At 39.9% G+C, this 22,869-nt stretch overlaps 1 protein-coding gene across 7 annotated transcripts in view; it reads left to right on the top strand.

The window, feature by feature from the left end:
- The window catches only part of PTPRK (protein tyrosine phosphatase receptor type K), a 388,545-nt gene that overhangs the window by 54,056 nt on the left and 311,620 nt on the right, over window positions 1-22,869 (top strand). The gene's annotated exons all lie outside the window — the stretch shown is intronic.

Here is a 22,869-nt window from a genome sequence, read left to right as displayed (position 1 = left end):
CTGTTCCTTCTAGCTGGTTTTTGGATTAAAAAAATATATGTTCAGATATATTAAAAAATAATGAAAAACATTCTTATGCCTGCTAGCTTAATATTTAAGTTTGCTGGAAGAGTGAGAATTTTCTCTGCTGCCTCTTTGTTACACACTGTATGCATGCAGTATTTTCTAATAAACATGAAGCTATGGTGAGCTTTTAAAATAATTTTGAGTGGCAAAATACAAAGGTTCTGGTGTACCCTGTTGGTATGAATGCTCTGAGTATTGCTTTTTCTCCCTGCATAAAAATAAGGATGCCTTCTTTGGACTTAGCTAAAGCAGACTTGGACTAAAGAACAGTCCTGATTTTATATGGACTGGAAATTGTTTTGCGGAGAAAAGAAGAAACCTCACAACTTGTAAAAGTTGTAAAGCCCGGTATGTTTTTATTACGACGCGCGCCGGACGCAAGACTCCCCAAAAGGGCATGCGTACCCCTGAAGATTTCAGACCTCCTTTTATCCCCCTTCTAAATGCATATGCATACAGTTTCACAATAAGTTCATACATATTCATCTTGCATGACACTTAGCACTAATTCTTCTTTATCGGAGGAATTCTTAGGTCGGGGGCAGATTGACCTCGTGGTTTTTCTGTTTTTCTTTCTCTGTCTCCTCGCTGTCTCTGGAACGCGGCCTCTCCTTCAGCTTTAGCTCCACAGACCCTTCACCTCTCCCAGACACTTCACCTACTCTGTCTCATTCCCCCCTTTCCTAGGAAATAAGTAAATTCTTTTACTTAAGGAAAATTTCCACGACAATAAGTGTCTTTTAGCGCTTTACCATGTACATTCGACAAAGAGGTTAGTACAGCTATTCGTTGTAGCATCTTACAGTTCCAAATTAACAATATAATAGACAATCTTAAGCTTATCTCAACTAATATTAGTAAAACTACAATGGGGTGACACAACTTATCAAAGATTCTATTTTGCAGTTGGTGATCACCCAAAGATCACATCTCACCAGTGATTATCCGTATTTTATTCTTTGTAGAACTCTGGTTATTTCTTTTGTACCATGTTGGACAGTAATTAAGGTTTTCTTTCCACTTTCTCGGATTTCTTTCAAGACTTCTAATAGGTCTTGGTGCTTAATTAATTGTTTTACTAATGTAAGGTTTACCCCGATAGGGGTAGGTGGTAGTCTGTGATACATTGTGTAATTGGCTGTAATCAGCTGGTGGGATGTTACTGGTACCAAATACGAAAAATCACACCCAGTAATCTTAACAAAATTACAAATACAAATACAGAGATTAGAATGGTTTCTACTAGACAGAATAACATCATTGCTATTAATTTGTACAGCAGCACAAGCAGTTCTCAAACATACACCCTTTTCCAGTATATACGAGCACAGTTTTCTGGTCAGTGACTGGATGAATTTCAAAGTGACAAATACTCTGTTCAATGTCCAAACACATCCTGGGCATTAGCAGTATTGCTTTCACAAATGAATCCCATTTGTTCTCTAGTAATGCAGGATTCTAAGTTTACTACCTGCCACTTTTCATTCATCTTTTTGTGCCCACACTCTATGTTCTGAAGGATAGAGTGTTGTTTCTTCATGGTTTAATTTTAGGGCAATGATGGGATGGATAACATAAACAGTGGCATTACATATGGTAAGCACAAAGGCAGTGGCCACATTAGAAATAGGATCATAGGTGAAATTCACCATAATCTACCAGGATTAAAACTTCCTTTCAAAATCAATTGCATTATCCCATTCAATTTTCTGAATTTCAGCTGGAAAATTACTTTCACCCCTTTCTTATATGATCAGAGCTGCTGTTGCTTGTATCCATAACTGTGCTTGTATACAACTGAAAGCTAAAGACACATTATCTTGAACTATACTAAGTGCTTCTACTATCAATTTGTGGTCTTGGTCCCCGGCCTGTTCATACTTCTTTACTTTGGCAGTACTTTTGAAATCTGTCACTGGCTAGTTCTTAATGCCAGTAGAGATTACTATAAAGGCTGCTTCAATTTTGTTAGGCTACCTGCTGCAGCAGCCAGTTTATTCATCAGTATTTCTGAATCAATTCTATTTAAAACTCCTAATCTTGTCTCTAATATGCCAGTTAGATGTTTGTTATGGGGAACAGGAACTGCTTTCTGTCCATGATCATCCTTCCCTGCCAGAGGGATGTGCTGGGCTCCTACTACAAATTCAGACACACTTCACAAGTGTATCTGACAGAGGTTTAGGTCATACTTGAGACAGATGTTTGTTCTGAAATGTAGAGACTTCAGGGAATCTTAACTTCTCTCTCTCCCTCTAAAGCACCTGATTTCTCAGATGTGTGGCAAGCAGGAATGTCTCTCCTGCTCACCCACCTTGCCCTTAGCTAAGATCAAGCTGTGGACTGTGTTCAGGGCAGAAGATAATGGAGGGGAAATCTTGAGAGAAAAGCCTAAATTCATTGCAGTGCCTCAGAAGAAACTGGGATCAGGTTTCTGCTATTTGAAACACTCAGCACAAAAGTGATGCTCAAAATCCTACAGCCTGCTGCTGAGCTCTGAGGGGGTCTCTCTCTTTCTACCTCTTTTAAGCAGAATCCAACCACCTCAGACTGGGACAATCACTGATCCAAATCTCAGTAGGAAAAGGGATAGCTATAAATAAGGAAAATCACCTTATAAGGCCTCGCTGTGGTAAAAAGTGCAGTGTCCACTTTGAATTTAAATGAAAATCTGACAGTAACTTGAGCTCAAAGGCAGGTCACTTCTACAGGCTGTGTCAGGGTGAAATTACACCAACAGTCTGATTCACTTAGGTCATCACAGACTTCCTGGTGCTCATATACACCAGGGGAGGTTCAGACACTAATTACATCTGGTCTCTCATAAGCCATCCTATTGATGACTAAGCCCTTTACTTTGATTTCTTCTCTTCAGATTCCTTGAAGTGTTTACAGCTCCTGTTCTTGCTATTTTTACTGCTCACATACTTGATTCTCGTGGATTACTACAGTAGATATGTTTAATATAAACCTTCTTTATCTCAAAAGGTTTTCCTATGGATCCAGTATACTGATTAAATGCCAGGGACCAAGGCCATTCAGCATTGCTTTGGGTAGAGGTACTCTCTAGTTCTAAAACTTCAGTTATAATTCCATACAAAACAATTCTGTACACTAAAGTATGAGCTACTCTCGACCGCAATATACTCATTTTGCCCGAATAAGTTTTAGTCTCAGTTCATTGTCTCCTGGTGTCACTCCTGAAGGGGCTCCTGGGCCTTCTTCACTCGAGAGTGATGGATCCAGCATTCTGCTCCTTGATTTTGATTGCAGTGAAGGTGGTGAGAGGTACTTGCAGTGGTCTCTCCCACTGTGGTTCCGAAGTCTTCTCTGTAAGAGACTTAACATATACATCAACCCCAGGCTATCCAACTCCCTGCTCCGAGTTCCAGCCACAAGTTTCTCAATTACTCTGAGCTGTTTGCTTAATGCCACCATGTAAGTGGACATTCTGGACATTCCCCTTGTATTCTATTGTCTTCTATAAGGCATTCTAAAAGGATTCAGCATTCTTTTAGCTCAAAAGGTTTAGTTTGAATTTGCAATAGTGCTAGTGGAAGAGCTTCTTGCCTCAGTCTTACGATTTGCTGCTTAATCAAATGATTCATTCTCTCCCCCTGGCCGCTTGATTGGGGGCAGTATGGGGTGTGAAGTTCTTAATCTATGCCCAGATGGCTACTAATCTGTTGCACTATTTTGGAAATGAAAGGTGATTCTTTATCTGAGGATATTGTGGCTGGAACTCTGAAGCGTGGTATTATCTCTTGTAAAAATGATCTGGTCACCTCTTGAGCTTTGACAGTTCTGGTGGGGAATGTTTCTGGCCACTCTGAAAATGTATCTATTAATACCAGTAAATACTGATACCCCCCTTTCCTTGGGAGTTCTGAAAAGTTGATTTGCCACTGCTATACAGGCCCATGGCCTCTCCCAGTCTGACCAAGTTTTGGCTCGGGGGTATTTTGAGGTTAGTCTGGAGGCAAGGATCACATTATCAGCTCACCTGAGTGATAGTGGCATATAGATTCCTGACAATGATACAACAGTCCTTTCAATCAGATGTGTGTTCTAGAAAGCTTGTGGGAATTACTACTTCAAGGTCAACACTTCATTCTAGTGCACTCTGTATCACTCGCAGCCTCGGTCATTTCGAGAAAGGAGCTACACTCTATAAAAGGCTTTAAGTAATTAGGCCCTAGTGTGTTTTCTAGTGCCCTTCCTTCACTAGTAACTACGAAAATGGGAAGGGATTACTAGCTCTCTTTCAATGGTAGCCCACCCCTTGCAGTTGTACGTCTCTTTTGATTAGTATTATTGTATTATGGCTTACCTTCGAAGAAAATCTGTACCTCACCCTTTGCTGCTTTCTTTGCCTCTCCATCCGCCAGCTCATTTCTTTCTTCCAATTTTAAGCTCACTCTCTGGTGTGCCTTAATATGCTTTTTCAGGTAGCCGAACTGCTTCCAGCAGCTGGATTGTCTCTTCTTTCCCTGTGAGGTCAGCAGTCCCCTCTTCTTCTAGATGGCTCCATGTGCATGCACAACTCTGAATGCCTTTTGCTGTTTCTAAGGCACGGGTCCATGCATTTATCTCAGCATCCTGTGCAGAGGTACCTGTTGGTAAGGGTCCACACTCTATTACCTCTCTGCAGGTAGTCACTGTGAACTTTGCAATGTCGCTTTCTTGTCAGTGAACCAGGTCTCTGCATCGTCCGGAGGAGTGTCCTTTAAGTCTGGGCGGCTGGAGTAGGTAGCTTCAGTGGTCTCTAGGCAATCATGGTGTACTGCTTCTCCTTGATTCCACTGAGAAAAGAAGCTGGGTTGACAATATTAGTCACCACTATCTCTCCATCATCTTGCTCTACCATGATGGCCTGGTATTTCAGAAACCTCTCTGGTGAAAAGCCAGTGGCCACCCTTTACTTCCAGTACTGCAGACACTGTGTGGGACACTAGCACAGTCATTTTTGTCTCAGGATAAACTTGTGTGCCTCTTGAATGTTCAGCACAACTGCTGCTACAGCTCTGAGGCAACCTGGCTATCCTTTGGCTGTTGCATCTAGTTGCTTAGAGAGGTAAGCAACTGCCCTCCGGTATGGACCCAAGTCTTGAGCTAATATTCCCAGAGCAATTCCTTGCATGGAAATATAGAAAGAATGCTTTACTTACATCTGGAAGTTTCAAAGCTGGAGCCGACATGAGGGGACTCTCTAGCTGGCGAAAGGCCCGTGTGGTGTCTCTTGTCCACTGGAGATCTCAGTTCCCATTGGCAATAAGAGCATAGAGGGGTCTGGAGAACAGTCCACAATCATGAACTCACAGCTGGCACTACACTGCCATGCCTAAGAAGGTTTGGAGTTCTTTCGTTGTCTGGCGTTCAGGGTTTGGCATAGGGCTTCTCTGCCTTAAAGTCTGCTGCTCAGCACTCACTTCTTACTCTAGGTAGATTACCTTCTGTTTCACTACCTGTGCCTTTTTCTTTGAGACTCTGCATCCTTGGAGTCTTAGGAAATTCAAAAGGCTTACCGTCCAGGCTTCTCTTGCTTCCCTCGTCCGAGTGGCTACTAGAAGACCATCTATGTACTGCAACAGCCTCCTTTCCTCTTGTGGAGCTTCCTGGGACTCTGGGTCCTTGCAAGCTGTTCTCCAATCGGAGTGGAGAATTTTGAAGCCTTCAGGCACATGGACTGTGTGAGTTTGTGTTTGAATGCAAAAATGTTCTGGCTGGCTTCATGGATAGGGAGGCAAAAGAAGGCATCTCTTAGGCCTAAAACAGTGAACCAGGTTAGCTCAGGTGTTAAACAAGTTAGTAAGGTCTATGGATTTGCTACCACAGGGTACAAATTCTGTGTTATCTTATTGACAGCCCTTAATCCAGTACTACCAGTTATTGGACTGATTCCTTCCTTACCTTCTTTTTGAGGGTACTACTCAGTTCTCACTGGTTGTGTTCTTTCATTAAGCTTGATGGGGGAGCATCCCATGGGGGAGCATCTTTCACTCTCCCTGGTGCAGCAGAGGCCCATACCCTTGAAAACACTTATTTACTTATTTTAATATCTCTTTACTAATGTCTTTCTTAATTTCAGTGTCTGTTAATATTAAGCCTAACATCTTTATATTATTTGCCTCCAGAGTAACCTTTCTCATTTGAGAATGTTTAGCAAATTGAGCGAATTGTACAAAAGCTTTTAGGTACACATAGTACACATGTTACTTTAAAGGTTTGCAAAAGTATGCCTTTTCAGACTGGCCAGTTGTTCATTCCCCACACTACAACATAAATATTCTCCACAGGTACTAAAGCTTTATTTAAAACTGAACACATGACCCTTGTGCTGACAAAAATTCTTCCCTTTTGGGAAGGTTACCTTTACCCCTCCTCCCTTACCTTGGGAGGAAGCCTTTACAAATCATATGTACTCATTTTGCGAACTGTGATTGCTTCGCATTTCAGCGTGATAACCCTTGCCTGATTTCATACGTTGCTATCTTATGCTGCATGCTGAACAACATGTTTGATTTGCTTTCTCTTTGCCTTGTTTTCCTTTTCAGGGGCCAAGACCAGAGAGCAGTCTGATCTCACAGTCTCTTTGTCATTCTGGGTGATTTCTTAAAACAAAAGACATTTCAGCATACAAAAACTATCCCATTTATCTTCCTATTATAAAACAGTACTAACAGCAATGAAGCACTATAAATCTTTTTATTATCTGAGCTGCTCTTACTGGCAACCTCCTCCCAATGAGCCCCTCCCAAAAGGGGCTAATTTAGGAACCTGTTTGCTCTGGTCAGTTCTTATTATTTATTTCTCCTTGCCCTATCCCGTTTCCATTCAAACCTTTTTACAGACCTTCACAGTAGTTTCTCAGTTTTCCTCCTATACACACAGCTCCAGGTGGCAGGTATCAGATGTGATTCTCACACACAAGCTCTAAGACCTTAGGTTCTGAATCTGCTTGACCAGAAACCTTTAATTTACACTCGGGGCGTGTACCCTGACACTTATTGGAACAGCAAAACAGCAATACTAGTGTTTCTCATAAACACCGCACTGCAATAATACCTGCACATCCAGCTTTTGCCCACAGGCCATTCCCGTGTTCCCTGGGGAGACAGGGCAGCCAGAGCTGTCCCTGTGCCCAGGGCGCAGCCACTGTCACCTCACACAGCCTGCTAGCCTCTTGATGTACCAAAGGCTCCCCGAAATTGCTCACAAAGGCAGGCTATTCTGTTTATTACAGAGAACTTTAAATCCTTTCAGCAGATTGTTTCCAGTAAAGACTTACTGCAGTACCAACCGAAGTCTCATAAATCTCATAAGTCTCATTAACTAATTCATCTCATTCATCCCTTCTATATAAACTCTGTTTTACAAAATATCAGTCTTTTCTAGTTCTCTTCTTGCACAATCTAATTAAGCATTGTGTCTACTTACACTTGTTTTGCTGCTTTGCAAAAGGGCTGTGCTAGTCACAGCCAAAACTCTGATATACCTGCAGACACAGACACACGCACTCACTCTCCCCCCCCCGTCTTATCTCAAATTCACTAGAGCCAAGGCTTGAATTGCTGTGAGGGGGAGAATTCTTGGAATTTTTTTAACTCACTTTATCGAAGTTAAACATAAATCACCGTACTATAGCTCTCCTATGTAAAATGCTACTCTTGTTGCAACAAAATCTTAAAATCTCCACAAACACCACTATACAATCTGAGAATCAAATTACCACAATGCAGCGGAAGAAAATCACCACACAAAATCACTGGGGAAGGGCATATTTCTCAAAGTGCTCACTTTTCTCAACACAACACAGCACACCATAATTCGGCATTTACTCAAATCAATTTTTCTTGGACACAATCAAAATAACAGCACACAGTCTAGAGATCAAGTCCAAACATCCAAGGCAAAGGAACTCTCTGAGCTCATACTCACGGTTAAAATGTACCAAATCTACACAAATCACTACATTCAAACACGATAAATACCATCACTGACATTCTTCCACTCACTTCTCTGCGGGGCACTTCTCTCCCTGCCCCCGCAGCCTGCTGCAGCCGGCGCCTCTGGCTTCACTCGGCTGCTTCAAACACGGGGAGTACTGACCCCCCGCACTGTAGGGCACTGTAGATTTACTCTCTTTTATACACCATACACATATCACCTGCACGATCACAAACACAGTGCACTGGCCACACACATTAACCATACAGCAACACAGTGTCCGGACATCACACACACACACAAACAAAACACACGGGCTCACCAGTTCTGCTCCATCAGAACTATGAATCCTCAATACACACATACACGGGTTCACCCGGCTTACCCCCAAAGCCGCTAGCGGTCTGCTCCATCAGAACGACGAACCCGGCCTCTAATACAGCTGCTCTATCAGCTGAACCCCGTTTCTAATACAGCTGCTCTATCAGCTGAACCCCATCTCTAATACAGCTGCTCTATCAGCTGAACCCATGAACCCAGACGTCTCTGGGTGGTTTACTCCCTTTCTCTCCTTCCTCCCCCCCCTGGGGCCCCATACATACCGTATTCTCCTCCGCAGGCCAGCGGGTCGTTGTCTGTCCTCGCAGGTGGCAAGTTGAGACAAGCGGAGCCCCACCAGGAAAAAATCCTGGGGCGCGCCATGGAGGTCCGTCTATCCCCCCTGCCCCGCAGGGACAGAGAACTCCTGCCTGGCTCGCCAAAATGTTTTGCGGAGAAAAGAAGAAACCTCACAACTTGTAAAAGTTGTAAAGCCCGGTATGTTTTTATTACGACGCGCGCCGGACGCAAGACTCCCCAAAAGGGCATGCGTACCCCTGAAGATTTCAGACCTCCTTTTATCCCCCTTCTAAATGCATATGCATACAGTTTCACAATAAGTTCATACATATTCATCTTGCATGACACTTAGCACTAATTCTTCTTTATCGGAGGAATTCTTAGGTCGGGGGCAGATTGACCTCGTGGTTTTTCTGTTTTTCTTTCTCTGTCTCCTCGCTGTCTCTGGAACGCGGCCTCTCCTTCAGCTTTAGCTCCACAGACCCTTCACCTCTCCCAGACACTTCACCTACTCTGTCTCAAAATGTCCGAGTTCGATCACCTACCCCCTGCCTTTTCCCTCCTTTTGTCCACATTGGCAGTAATGGATTTACTCTGTTCCTTATAACAAGGAACAAATCTTTATAGTAATTTGTACTCTTTCCTTCTATTTTCTCCCATTGCCTTCAGACTTGTATAGTTTTTTCTGTCCCATACTGCTTTCTCAGATTATCATCTTAACTATGATTATCATCTTTGCTAGTCTATTCCTATACTATGCTGTGTTATATAGTTACACTGGGTTATTTTATATATATATATATATATAAGAATATATATATATATATATATATATATATATATATGCAAAGAAAAGCACTCCAAGAAGTCTTCTGTTTGTTTGGATTGTGAGGGACATAGCCCTTGCCATGGGAGTGCTCATTTAGAGTTTATGACTTGACCCTTTTTACTTGAAAGACTTTCTTCTCAGGTTTGAATATGTGTAGGTGTTCAATGAATGTTAATCCTGTACAAAGGAAAGATGAAGAAATGTGCATGATAATATGAGCCTTTAATTCAAATTTCAGCTTAGTAAAGCTTTGTATAGGCCCTTGAGAAATTTGTTACTCCTTATTATGCCTGATCTAAATACAACAGATTTTAAATAGCTTGCTTTGTTTGCTCTTCCATGACCTGCTCACTGCAATATGGAAAGCAGATACATAGCGGTCCAAGTCTGATTTGGAGTTAATCATATCTATCTTAATTTCATCCTGAATCTTGAAGATAGGGCTCTTTGTCTATCAGTCAGGTGAACTCAGTTGTCTAACTGGAAAAGGTAGTCTGTCATGTCTTGTGTCTTTTACCAGTGAGTTAAGGACGATGTTTTTCCAGGTGTGCTTTTAGTTCCTATTTGCTTTTACGAATGGGAGACTAGATTTTCTTCCCTAGTTAAAACTTCTTTAATTCAGAATCATGGAGCCTTCTTCAGTAAGCAAGGCAGCCACTGTTATTAAGCCTTTTTGCCTACAATAGTAAGCTCTCCCTTAATTGTTCTTGTAATTTATTTTTAAATAATTTCTACTGGATGAAGTCCTTTGACAGGGCTCTCTTTGCTAGTGTGTTGCAAAGAGACAATCTAACCTGTGAGAACCAGTACAGAACAGAAATTTTTGGGAAGGTCTTCATGCTTTTAAGGGGATGTGAGGTAATCTTCCAATGAACTTTTAATTGACAGTAAATATTCTTAGAGACAATAGGCTGGCTTAAATGCACCTTCATTTTTCTGCATTGCTCTTCAGAGCTAAATGTAAATGCTGAATGTTGATTATTCAACCACAGAAACAAATGATGTGGTTGATTGGTTTCCAGGTGCTGTTGCTGTTATCAGCCTCCTTTGAGTGTATGTGAGGTGTTGTTGTGTGGCCACAGTGGTGTATTTTGGGTTAGAGAATTCCACAATGCTAAAACTGTGTGCGCTACTGAGTTGCTGCCATCCTTGCTAGCTGAGGAGGCAATAGAAGTTTGGCTGAACATGTGACACAGATAGCCTTGAGGCTGTGGTAGCAAGCCCAGTAAGGAATCTTCTGGGTTTTTTCCTCTGTTTTACTTTCTAATGTAGTCTTCAGGCCCTGCACACAGCAAACTTCACCACTGGGACCATATGTATTCTGCCTGTACTTGGCTTCAGGGCTTTTTCCAGAGAGGTGGACAGCCCGCATCCCTTACCCCCAGACTGTGGCATTCCTTGGGCCCAAAAGAGGAAGGACAAAATCACAGGCAGGGGCCTGAGGGGCAGTGGTTTGAGAAAGTGGTGCTGTATGCAGCTGTGCAGCTCTGCAAATCTCATTATCCTCTACCTCCTGAATCACACTGCTACCGTGGTATTGATGTATAATCACCCATAGCGCGGGAAGCAGTGTTAATGTTTATTGGCTTTGTCTTCACTCTGCTTGTTCGTGCCAATTTTCATCTATAATGCAGATTGCATAAAGACATATCAATGCGTAATGAATACTGAACATCTGTACGGGGTACTGGCGAGCACTTTTTTGGTAAAAGAGTTTGGCATGCTGGCTGGCTATTTAAATACCCACAAAGGAATCTTGTGATCTTGCTGTGTTTTATAAAACTTGCCCTAAATATTTAAAGACAATTTTGGGCTTTCAAAAATAGCTTTATTGGGTGCTAGTGCAGCTCTTGAGTTTGAATTGTGCTTTTTCAGTAGGCATGTGTTTAAAAGAGAAAAGTAATCCAAAATTATTATATCCTAAACTGTATGTGATAAAATATACCTTGACCATGTAACAAGTTCAGTATTTTTCTTGTTGGTCCTCACTTGAATTTCAATGCCATGCACAAAAGATCTTTTTTCCTTTTTTTTAAATTCCAATTAGCCATTAGTCTTACAGATCGTTATTTAATGGGTAGTGTATTAATGGACTTCCCACCCTAATTACTAAAATGAGTGCATCGCAAATGCACTAGTCAATCAATGCCTGAATATGTCTGTTGGATCTTGAACTCTCTTCTTTTTCACTGAATTGCCTCAGATACCCTGAGAGTTTGTCTTCTGAATTTTAGTCACACCTCAATAATGTTTAGAGAGACAAGTTGTAAACATTTTGTCATTGAACTCAATGCTATTCTTAACTTGTTACCATTAACTGTTATTTTTGATGATAATTGGAGTTGGTGATTTTATGGAATGAGTAGAACCTTGTTTGGTTCTACCCCATAGCTCTTAAAGCTCTATTAATGATGGTAAAGTGTGAGTTGGAAATACGTGAATGTATGTACCAGCATGAATGGCTGATACCCATCTGTCAATTAGATACATATAAAGGCACTCATATATAGGTTTATGTATATTTAAGGCTCTGGCCTTTATTGTTCTTATGCTGGTTAATATAAAATCCTTTAGACTTGAGATATGCAATTCAGAACTAATGCATTGGATTTACATCAAGGTTCAAGCTGCAGAATAGTTATTGAAGCTATTTTATTGAAACCAGTCAAAAGATGCATGCTATGAACAGTAGCAGGAAGACATGATCAGGGCTGGTTTTCTATGTGCAGTTTTCCTCCTAAATACTTAGGATATATTCCAGAGACCAGGCTAAAACCTCTCTTCTAGGAATTGGAATGAAGAACATGGAATCTCATTGAAGAAATTGAAATTCAGTAGGAAGATTAGTACTGTGGCTTGTAAACCTCTGCAAACCAAAGCTGTTTTCTTTTTCCAGGTGCATCCTAAGGTATGGGCAGTGGGAGGTGGCTGCTTGCACTCTGCCTGCTGTGAGCCTATTTGGCTCATTTATCTTCTAGGTCAAGTGTCTGCCTGGAAAACCCCAGAGTACTGAGGTGGATCAAAGAAAAAAAAAAATCTGTTTTAAGTTGAAATCATTCAGTGATGGAAGACTGTGAATGTAATAAACTTTCTCTTGAAAATACAGGGAGCTGGTAAAGCCTGGTTTTTACCTGGATCCTAACTGCTGAGCCAGTGGCCACATGGGCAGCTAAAGGGATTTCGTGTAGAGGGTTGCACACTAGGTTGCTGAGCACTTTCTTTCTTTTCTTTTTTTTTTTTTCCTTTTTTTTTTTTTTTTGTCATTGCTAAGAACATTATGAATTGTTGCTAAGAGTTACCAAAAAAATCTTTGACAATTCCAGGTCAAATAGACTTGAAAGAAGATTGCTGGCTATCGTACAAGGCTCGAGTGACAATAGTGCAGTAAGGCAGTATAATCCTAGCTTTCAAAAGACATCCATTTTCTTCCCCTCTCATGTGGATTTTTCTGGAAGTGCTGAATAGCTTCTTAATGAGTCATAGGTTGTAACCCAGTCTGTGCTGTGTGTGTAACCCTCCTTCCCCCTTTGGTCAGTTATCACAGAGCTGACACAACACGGCTCTTTCAACATAGCTTCCAGTCAATTATTTTGAGGCCTTGGAGTCAGCCTGTATCAAGAGCTGCTGATAAGAGTGCAGGTTTTGCAAAAATGTTAATGGAGGATAGGGAATGCCTTTTTATCCCTTCAGGCACCCTGTCTCCTTGAACCACTGCTGTCCCCTGCTAAGAAGAGAAAATGACCTTCATAGTATAGCAGCTTTTTCTTACTAAAGTTATATATCTACATTTCACTTTTCAGATGAGTCTTTGAATTCAGAAGTAAGTGTTCTGATGTTTCACAAGCAGGCTTCATAGAAATGAGGTTTTTCCAATGTTTGCATCTTCTGAATGAATCATTGAGTTTATTCTCTAAAATGAGAATAAATGTTTTATTGTGGCCCAGCCATAGATAGACTAGATGCATCTATCAACAACTCATGAATTTCTAATTTTTTTTTTTTTGAGGAAGACATTAAGGTAGATGTGTCACTTTTTTTTGTGTGTGTTCTTGGGTTTTATTTTTAGAATGGCAATATCTACCAATAGCACTGGAGAGAGTACTTGCTATCTCTTAATATTACTGAGAAGTTACATCTCTGTATCCCTAAATAAATGTGATAACCACTTTCAGTGACTTAGGCTAGTTAAAAAAAAGCATGTTATGTTACAGACTAAAGAGATGATGCATATAGCTGCACATACCAAATAAGTGTGAAAGGAACATGTCAACTGTAGCAAGCAATCAGTTATTGGTTCCCTGGCTTCTTGTGGTTTCAAAATCCAGAGTTTGTGTATATGAACCTAGCAGACCTGCATTGAGGAGTTGAAACTGTTGTACAATCCACTTTGTGGATACTTAGAAAAATCTGTAGGAGAAAATACCTAGTAAGTCAAACTTTTGGACTTTATGTGAATGTTGTTTTCGACTTAAATGATATGAAACATGGATATAGATTTGAAAAGCATTTCTGTATATATAAAGCAAGCAGGTTTATTCAAGCTGGATTTTGTGTGAATACAGAGAATGATGTTAGGATGAAGCAGAGTTTGATAGCATTGTAATACAAACCTCTTGTGATTCCAGGTTTGACTTTTTTTGTGTGGGGCTCTTTGCATGGCTGGTGTAATTGTGCTGTAATTTTGTTTCTGCTCAAATGTTGTTTGTGATACTGGCAATGCTGTTATATGATCATTTAACTCTGAACACCTTTAGCTGCTTTTGGAAGTAGTTTCATATACCATCATATAGCAGATGTTAATCATGCAAACAGTGCACAGTTAAAATGTAGAGACTTGCCATGCTAAAGTGATTATTGTTTCAGATTATTGTTTCAATAATCAGTTGATTATTTTTTATTTAACCTCTGAGGGCTACCTTTCATAACCTTTTTCATGGCTTAATCTGAATCTTTCTCATCTGATTCCTTCATTTATATGAAATAAGTCATTTTTATGCAGAAATGAAAGTGGTAAGGAAGGGTTTCAACCTAGTGGAATGCAATGGAATTTTATTTAGAAAGATTTAGTCACATAAGTATGAAGACAAAGATGTAGTGTGTCTTGATTATGGCCTAATGACCTAATTAAATATTTGAAGTGTGCTTTAATTTTCTGCTTTTTTTCCCCCCTGTATCCTTCAAGTGATGTCATGGCCATAAAAATACTCTAGCTTTCTGAAATTTGATTAGCTACTGTAAAAGTAGTCTTTGCTTTGAAACAATCTGCTGTGACGTGAAGTGACAGTAAGTTGAACAACAGACTGTGAACGGTGGAGACTCCGCTCTAATAGCTGTTTCTTATGTGCCACAGTTCTAGACATGTCATTTAAGTAACATCAGAAAAAGTATGGAAAGGCAGGTTTTTAAAACCATGGAGAAGTCCAAAAAGGCTTCAGAATTTTCTGTTGTCAGCAGGGCATTATTAATTTGTTAATTGAATATTTCAGAGTGAAGAGCTGTCAATCATATTCTGCCTTATTTCCCCCCTGTCCCACATCCCCACAGATAAACTCTTATTTTCACACATAGAAGTAATATTTACCTTTTAAAAATGAAAAATATTTTTCAGGTGTTCAGGTACTGCTTTATTTCTCCATGCTTAATCTTCTTTATTATAACTACTAAACTTTTCCAGGTTCATTAATTTTGTCATTGTTGGTCATTAGAATTTTTTGTTTCTTTATATTCATGATACGAATCCAACAGGGATTTGGGAATATCCAGCAGGGCTGGATTTGGGAATATCTAGCTGGTGACAGTAGAAGCAGCAGTTTGAATATCACTGTTTAATTTCCTCTGAAAATGGATCATGTTGCCTTTGGGGCTCTATGCACTGGAAATATTCTGACCAGTTTTAAAACTGGTTGGAACACTTGTGTAGATCATGGTCTCTTCTTCAAACAATGCTGGTTTGTCTGACCTGTTTTCTCTTGAAATAGGTCCATAAAATGACCCCAGACTGCAGTGTTAATATGCTGCTCATTGCTCTTCAAACACATTGGGAATCTCTTGTTCCACTTAGGACTGCTCCTATACAATTCTAGATTCGAAATCACTTTGCCTTTATTTCTTCTTGCTTCAATATGTTGTCAAGCTTGCCTTCTAAAAGGTCAAGAGGATTTGTAGGTGTGAGCAAAAATGTGAGCCTGCTAATTAGAGAAACCAATGTAGAATGTACCTATTCGAGGATTTTATCAGCTAAATTGAGTTTGAGTTTTCTTGATTTGCTTATAAATTTAGGTCAGACCTGCAAAACCGCTCTGACCAAAGATTTGTTCATAAATCTGGTATTTAGCTGACAGCACAGTACTCTCTATTAGGAGGTCAGGGTTCACTTCACTGTTATTATTGCTAATGTAAATTTGGCCATTTCTCTGTGTTATGTTGGCTTTTTGCTCCAGTGAGACTCATTTTTTTTCCAAAGTGGCAAACTACATCAGAATGCTTTATGACTTTGAGCAAAATGTTTTAAGGTTTTTTCCCCTGCTTGTATGGGGGAAAACTTACCATTAAGTCCTCATGGCCAGGAAGCACCACAACTCTTTGTTTGAGGCTTCTTCTCCACTTCTCTATGGAAAACAAATCCCAAAAAGTCACCACAGATGGAAACATTTTCTGCTGGGCTGTGGTATAAAAGTATTGTTGTTTACTGGCTTTACAGTTTTTACCTTATGCACTGAAAGTTGTCCAATTTTCATAGGAGTGTTTAGGATATTGAATCCTAACTGAACTTTTTTTCCTGCTTTAATTCCTAGTATAAGCTGTTACGGCCATTTTCCAGAAGTGATGACAGCTCTCTGCTGCGTTTTCTTCCACACAGATGACTAATCCTGGGTATGCCCGTAGAGTGTTTTGCATCAGATGTGGCTGAGCATGCTCCAAGCCTGAGGAACATCACGTCAGCTCCTATCCAGGGGCTGTGCTGGCCCAATGCAAAGCTCAGGCCAGGCTAATATGATTTTTTACCAGTCTCGGCTTTTTAGCTCAGCCTGGCCACTATGTTAACAGAGTGGCTCAGAGTGCTGGCAGGGCAAACTTGCTTCTGCTGTAGAACCAGGGCACAGCAACTCCCTGTCTGCCCAGTGTGGACGTGCTGACTGTATTTAGTGAGCTTGAAAATCACTGCTTTCCAGAACCTGATGTTCTGTTGTTGCACCAGATGGACGACTTTGGAGGAGCACATGCAGGGAGGCCTTGGGGCTGTGGGCACATGGCTGGAGTGGCAGGAACACTTTCCATCCCTTCAGTCGGTAGTTAGTGAGGAGCTCACCTACTTATGGAAAAGCATGGATTAATTTTGTGTGTGTTACTTAGGAAGATGTAGCTGTAACACTTACCTGATAATGGGAACACAGTTTTTCTTATTAGAAAAGGGAACCTTTTATGTTTTTGCTCATTAAGAGAGATTTCACTGTTCTTCCTGGACTCAGCTTTGTCTCTTCTATAAAAAAGACTCTGGATTTTGATAATTAGTGGGATTTGCACATGAGAGTAGATGGTTTTCAGGTGGTGGTGACAAATCTTTAGTTGCATATGCATTTTCATTAATAAAGGACATAATTAGGCTTGGTGTTCTTTACTCCATTAGCCAAGTTACTAACCTTGGAAATCAAAATGACTAAGCTTTTCAGATTGTCTCATTCCCTAATCATTCACTGTCAGAGACGAAATGTTTTAAACCATAGCTACAGTTACTGGACACTTTTATTCTTGCTGCCTTTACATTTAGAATGTTAATTCTTTTTTCCTTTCAATTTATTAGAGCATCCCCTCCTTTCCTGCAAGCAACCAAAAAATCCCCACTCTACTAAACCTCTAAAGCTATTATACTTTACTTTTCTGGTTGTAAAATACTAGCATGATGTTGCTGAAAGACAAAACTTGGTTTACATCGCAGGACAAAGCACAGAAATATCTCTTGGAGAGGAGGGATAAACATGGGCAAACACTTTTATAGTTCACAAGAAATCTAAAAAACATGATGTAGATAAGATCTCATTTTTTTGTCATACATGAGAATGGTTTCTTGCACATTGCTACGTTTTAGCACTAAGTCAATGTATTTTCACTTCTAGGCTGAATTTATACTGACCTTTTAATCAAAAGCTAACACTGTTGGGAATGTCCTCTAGGACGAAAAACTGCTGTTCTGTGTGCCCACATTTTGCTTTTAGGACAGAACACAGCACTGGTACTCTCTATTTTGTATTTTTTGTGTTTTAGCTGCTGCTATTTAGGATGAATTATAGAAATAAAATTGCAATTCTTAGTATGCAGACAGATAAGATGGAAGACAATCACAAGTGCTACTTTTGGAAGAAAAGTCAGACTGAAGAGAAATCAGTGAGAAGGTTTTGTATGCTATCAAAGCAATTTGGTCCCCTGTCAACTCATGCATTATGGAGGAAAAATTGTGGAACTCTAGAAAGTAATTCTTACTCTCTGTAGCATTATTCCCTTCATTCCAAATTTTTGCTTTCTTCTCTCTGCTTAGTAAGCAAGAACGAAGTGCTAAATGTAGAGTAAATTGAGTTGGAGTCATTTCATGACCATTCAGTTGCTTTCACTTACTAACCAGGAGAGTGCGTGGTCAGGTGGGTGGTTCTATCAAAGCTCTTGGATGTAGTGGAAGCTTCATGTTCTCTCTCACTTTCTGACAGAAAAATTTTGTACTTGGGACACAATAATAAAGCATCTATAATATCAAAATAAATTTTGTGCAATTTGATGAAAGTTTCAACAAAGAAAACATTGGTCCTGTTTTCTTTTCTATTAATTTAAAGCTCTCTGCTGCTTTTTTCTCAGTTAGCAAGTCGTGAAGCTATAATGAGTGACTGATACACAGCCAAAAGCCTGGTAGGGACCATCATCTCTGGAAGTTTCATGTTCTGACACTCCAGAAAAGCTTATTAGGAGCAGCAATGGCCTAGCAAGGAGCTGTGGGAGTAGTTTGTTATCAAACCTCAGGATGCATTGTGGGCTTTGAGATGAACTGAAATAAAACTGATTGTTTAGGAATTTTTAATCCACCCCATCTTTAGAGATTCCTTTAAAGCACATGCTACCTATTAATCTCTCAAGAGATAATTTGAAAATAAGTGAATATGCAAGAATAAATTTGGATTTTTTAAACACTGTTATATTGTTAAAGAAATACGAGTGTGGTACAGGTAGTTCTTAATAAAAGCTGAAACTGTTCTAGTTTTTGCAGGACTTGGTTCTCACAAAATGGAGTAGAAATAATTAGAACAGAGTATTTCAAATAGGGTAGGGGAAAATCTCCAAGCCTTTTACAATGAAGCTATACTGAGAAATGGTCTGTTGAACCAAAGCAGTAGCTGCCTCTGATCATCAGCCCTCTGTCAGTGCAAGGAGAGTGCAACACCAAGAAAAAGTGTCTTATTAGCAGTGCCCCTGGGTAAATTCCATTTTATTAAGAATGTTAGTTGTAAGTATATTTTTGTTCATTCCAATATTACATATTTGATTAAAAACAAAAATGCAGAAATTTTACCACTATTTGATATTTGCTTATATTAAGAGGCTATATAAAGCATTTTTTTTCCACGGAACAGTATCTGAAGTCTTCCTTTTATAAATGAGTAGGCCTAAAGTTGACTAATGCTACTTGTTACTTTTGTAATTGGTTTCTTTAGGCACTGACTGACTTAAGACTTGTTCATTTAATTGGGAGTTTGACATTTATTGTGATAATTCGTCACGAAATAATTAACAACAGGGATTTTAACTAGGAATATTTTATTGATTTTTTCCAAGTATTCATTCTGTTTGATTTGTATTGATGACTTATATAAAAAGAATTTGATATCAAGTCTTTTCTTCTTGGAAAAAATCAAGTATAACATCTAATGCTTATTCACTGTTATCCTTCTCTTGCACATTTTAATACCTTTTTTTTTCTTTCACCTTATCCATTGAAATTAAGATGCTGCTGATAAAGAGGAGCACCTCTCCTCCTACCCATTCCCTTCTATTTTTGACAGCCTGAGTTGAAGAAGGCTGCTGCATTTGAAGCATTGCCATGTGTGTAAATAGCCCCTGTATGCATAACATCTCAACCCAAATATCTGTGTTAAAAAGTTCTTGTAATTTTAGCATCAATCTGCACTTATGTATTCCTACTATATTTAATACTGAGTAACAACTAAGGTTTACTTCACATTGATTATACATATTTCAGGCACAGATGACGAGAGGACTCTTTGGCAGGGTTATATCCTAGGGCAGAACTGTGTCACTCCAGTGCTGCTCCTCATCTTCTTTCTCTTCTTGAACTGACACCTTCTTTTTCTTGAATTCTTTACATCAGCAGCAATGTTCGGTGCCCCCACCCATAGGCCAACTAGTATATTTGTACATCCAGTATATTCAAGACTCTGACTACTTTCTGTCAGCTAGTTGCTTGCAGATTAAAGCACCAGTGTTTGCATCTTGTAGAAATGTAAGAGCATTTAATTTTCATGATTTTCCTCTTCAGAGGAAAGAAAGATGAATCTGAAGCAATTAGTCCAGCATATGAATTGGTAGCAGGAGGTTTAAAGGTGACCTGAAAATGTTGATTGAATAAACTTAATTTATTTATGGCTGTATAATTTAAAACTAATTCAAATTAGATCCTCCTCTGCTTACTTTCTGAAATTAGAGTTGTGAATTTCTGGTTTGCAAGACCTAAAAGCAGCAAAGAATTAAATTACTGTATCAAAGAATGAAGACGTCCACTTGTTCCTGCTGGCAAAAAAGGACAACCCTCTTCAGAGTAGAATTCATATAAAAACTTTCTGGCCTAAGGGAAAAGGTCTTTAGTTCTTTTTGTCTTCTGCCATCTGAACTGCTTCTAATAGTCTTTCACTATTTCTAAACAAGTATGGTTGGATTTGGTGGTATAAAGTTCATGTATTCTTCTGTATTTCCTCTCTATAATGTACAGATTTAAGGATGATGGGGTGAGCTGAGGAAATGGCCTTGCTTCATCGGTATGGTGAAAGTTCCTTTTCTTAAAACCCTGCCAGTGTATCCTGACAGTGCTATTCCTACTCTAGCAAAGGAGATTTGAGGATTAAATGGGATCCTGTCTTTTCGTGGGTTTTATTTGCCAATTGATTCAGAGTTAGTGAAGATTCTCTCTTCTGTTATTTTTATAAGTATTAATTGCAAAACTATCATGTGGTGGGTAGTCATATGTCTTGAATAATATTTGAGAACACTTATCTTGCCTGCACAAAAAATTATAATGGATTTGGACCTGTATGCCTTTTTGTAACTGAATGCTGAAGCAATGAAATTTTTTTCTGACAGTCAGTCTCCTTTATGTTGGGTTGCCTGTTATCTAACAAATTAATTTATTTCTAGCACTTTAGCTTTTTAATATTTTCTAATTCTCTAATTTATGGATTGAATGTAGTAGTATTGAGTGGGTTGAAGTGGATGGATTAGAAGGCTGGTAGCAAAATATTTCTGGCAATCAGCTTTCAAATTTCATTACTGCTGCTGTTGATGTGTGTGTAAAAACCAAACCACAGCAGTTTTTGGAAATGAAATGTCTTGCATTAGGCTGTGACTGCTCTGGGTTGAAGCCTGTGCTGTGTGAGTTTGTTGCTCGCCATATCTGCATGCAGCTGTGCTCCACTCAGCTGTAATACAGCTGGGTCCCAGGCTGCCTGTGTGCACCAAGGGCCGCTCTGGCCAGCATGCAGGTGCTTTGGAAGCATCCTGAAGTAGTGAGGCTGAGTAAAACCTCATTTCTGTGTCATTTCTTGTCCTTTTCTAGTGAATTGCTGCTGACCAACTGTGACGTGACAAACCTGGCAGTAAGTAAGAAAAAAACCGTGATGTTTGATACCAAAACAAATCTGGGTACAATAAGTCAGATGAGCTTTCAGTCTTTGTGACTGTTTTAGCAAATGTGTATTCAAAGTGAGCAAATGGCAGAGCAGTGTGACTCAGCAGTGGCAGCTGGGGTAGGGATGCCATCTGTAGTCTGAAATGACACTCAGAGTAGTGGGGAGTCGCACGAGAGCTACGTGCAAGGTAGGTGGGCCCAGACTGATGCAGGATATTCAGTCTGTAGAGTAGCAGCACTGAACAGCAGATGTCCAGAGAGTATGAGGGATCCCTGGGTAGATCCAATATTGCTGCTGTGTAGGCTATTATTGTGATTTTTGGGCTTAGAAGGAGGGTGCTGCATCCAATTTTATCAGGTGGCCATAGTAAGTCAGAGACCTACTGAGAGTGTTGCTGAAAGAGAACAGATGTGGATTGTTTTGTTAGAACTCTCTTTTGGAAATGCTCTGCTACTGACTCACAAAAGCATTACTAGAGATGGAAAATATGCCAATTGCAGTAAGAGCACGCTGTAACTGCCAGTTTGCAATTCCTGCTTCCCTCAGGATTTAAAAAGTATTAACAATAGTTATCTAGACAGAAGACACCAGCATAGATAACTACTGTGTGGATTGAAGGGTAACACCAATTAGAGCTTTGAAAATGTGGAGCATGTGTGCTCATACCCATTCTTATGATCTGTTCTGTTGAGCTCTTCTTGAAGAGACTGAAAACAATTGCTGGTGTTGCAGAGCAGGAATTTAGGGATTATTCTGGATAGATTTGTTAGTGGACTGTCTCAGTGTACCTCCTAAATGGCATCAATCATCAGCATATTCTGATATAAGTCTGCAAAAGGGTGTGTCAAATTTAGGACCTCAGAACACAGCCAGTGCTAAAAATTAGCTATGCCACGTTGATTAGTCTATGAGATGGATTATTAGAGAATCTTGCAGCAAATCTGAGGGGTGATTTTGTTCTACAAAATATAACTCATCTTGATGCAACTGATCTCGGCGTCCCTGAGAATGAATTTTTACATTCTTTTTTGTTTTGTTTCTTATTTCAAAGGAAAGTGTTTAGAGAATGGAGCTAGGCTCTTCTCAGTAGTATTTCTCTCAGCTGAGCAATACAACCAATGTCAGAAACTGATTCACAGGAAGTTCCACCCAAAATGAGGATGAACTTCTTTGCTGAATAGGTCATCATGCACTGGAACAGGTTGCCCAGAAAGGCTGTGTATTTTCCTTCACTGGAGATATGCAAGAACTGTCTGGACAGCATTCTGAGTAACATGCTCTAGGCTGACCCTGCTTGAGTAGGGGGTTGGACCAGATGATCCCCTGTGATCCCTTCCAATCCACCCCATTCTGTGATTTATCCTGATTTGAAGGTGATTGTTTCTGCCACCAGAATGTGATAGTTCTCTTCAGTGAGAGGGCTGTGGACAAGAAAGATGTTGTGCTAATGGGATCAAAATGGTGTTGATATGCCTCAACTTTCCCCTAACCCCTGAAGCATATTTCCCT

Source organism: Zonotrichia leucophrys, chromosome 3 (assembly GCF_028769735.1).
Source record: "Zonotrichia leucophrys gambelii isolate GWCS_2022_RI chromosome 3, RI_Zleu_2.0, whole genome shotgun sequence".
Lineage (NCBI taxonomy): Eukaryota > Metazoa > Chordata > Aves > Passeriformes > Passerellidae > Zonotrichia > Zonotrichia leucophrys.
Note: the sequence above shows the minus strand (reverse complement) of the source record. Positions and strands in the feature narration are given on the sequence as shown.